The following is a 1,131-nucleotide window of genomic DNA, read 5'->3' on the forward strand; positions in this document are numbered from 1 at the left end:
GACTTGATGAATCATTTTATTTCTGGGGTCTTTAGTCAGCTCCATTTATTTGCTTTCAGGTACAGTGCAAAATTTTCATTCATTTCATTCTATAAGGTTTCATCCTACTTTGCCTCACAAATAATCTCTCTCCCTATGCAGGCTGCTGCAACCATTATCTGTTAAAGCATAACTGCTAGAGACCTTAAAATTGGAATTAAGACCCTAGAAGCAGGGGGCTCTTTAAAGATAGGCCAGGACTTTGAAATTAGTTTTCCCTTATGATTCAATCTATCTTGAATCTTGTGACTTTGATTTAATATTTATTGAGCTCCCACAAAGAGCTAAGCCTTCAGGATGCAGGACAAATTCCATTTTTTGGATTGAGTTTTTACCTGATTTAATTTGTCTTGTTTGTATTTATTAAAGTACCAGCAATGTTGTTACAGGTGTACTCACAGATCCATTTTACATGCAGTAAAGTCCAGCAATGGGGGAAAAAAACCTTAACACACACACGTACACAAACCATGAATGGTGTGTAGAAACACAAACTCACCCATTGATTCCATGAAGCCTACAGCTCAACTTTTTACCTTACCTGGCTCTGGGGAAACTATTAGAGACTGACAATGCTTTCATTTCTAATTTTATTCTAGAAGGTTAACAATGATAGTTGAGACTACATCACCTTTCTATTATGAAAATCAATAAAAATACCCCAAGTCCATTTTAAAAATGAACTCTCTTATCCATTGGCAAAATAAATGATTAATCACCTCAATTTTCCACTCAAATGTTATTATCTTTGTGTTGAATCACAACAACTTTTAACTTGAAGACAAATGATTATCTTCTTAAAGTTCTTTCTCTTTATAAGTAAGTTACAGCCATTTGCCATTGGCAGCTCTTCTGTGAAAGTGACTCGGGGGTCCCAAGCCTGCATTTAATGTCAGAAAGACAACAAGCAATGTTCAAAGTCAATAGAACTGTGCATCTCCTGTTCAATAACATGGAACTGAAGATCATTAACAGATTGAAAAATTGCAAAATAAAGTTTCTAAAGATATTTGGAACACTTAGCATTCTGCAAAATAATCCATAAAAGGAATAGTGGTCAGTGTTCCATAGAATATTCTGCTTTGAATTAAC

Source organism: Trichechus manatus, unplaced genomic scaffold (genome assembly GCF_000243295.1).
Source record: "Trichechus manatus latirostris isolate Lorelei unplaced genomic scaffold, TriManLat1.0 scaffold00173, whole genome shotgun sequence".
Taxonomy (NCBI): Eukaryota; Metazoa; Chordata; class Mammalia; order Sirenia; family Trichechidae; genus Trichechus; species Trichechus manatus.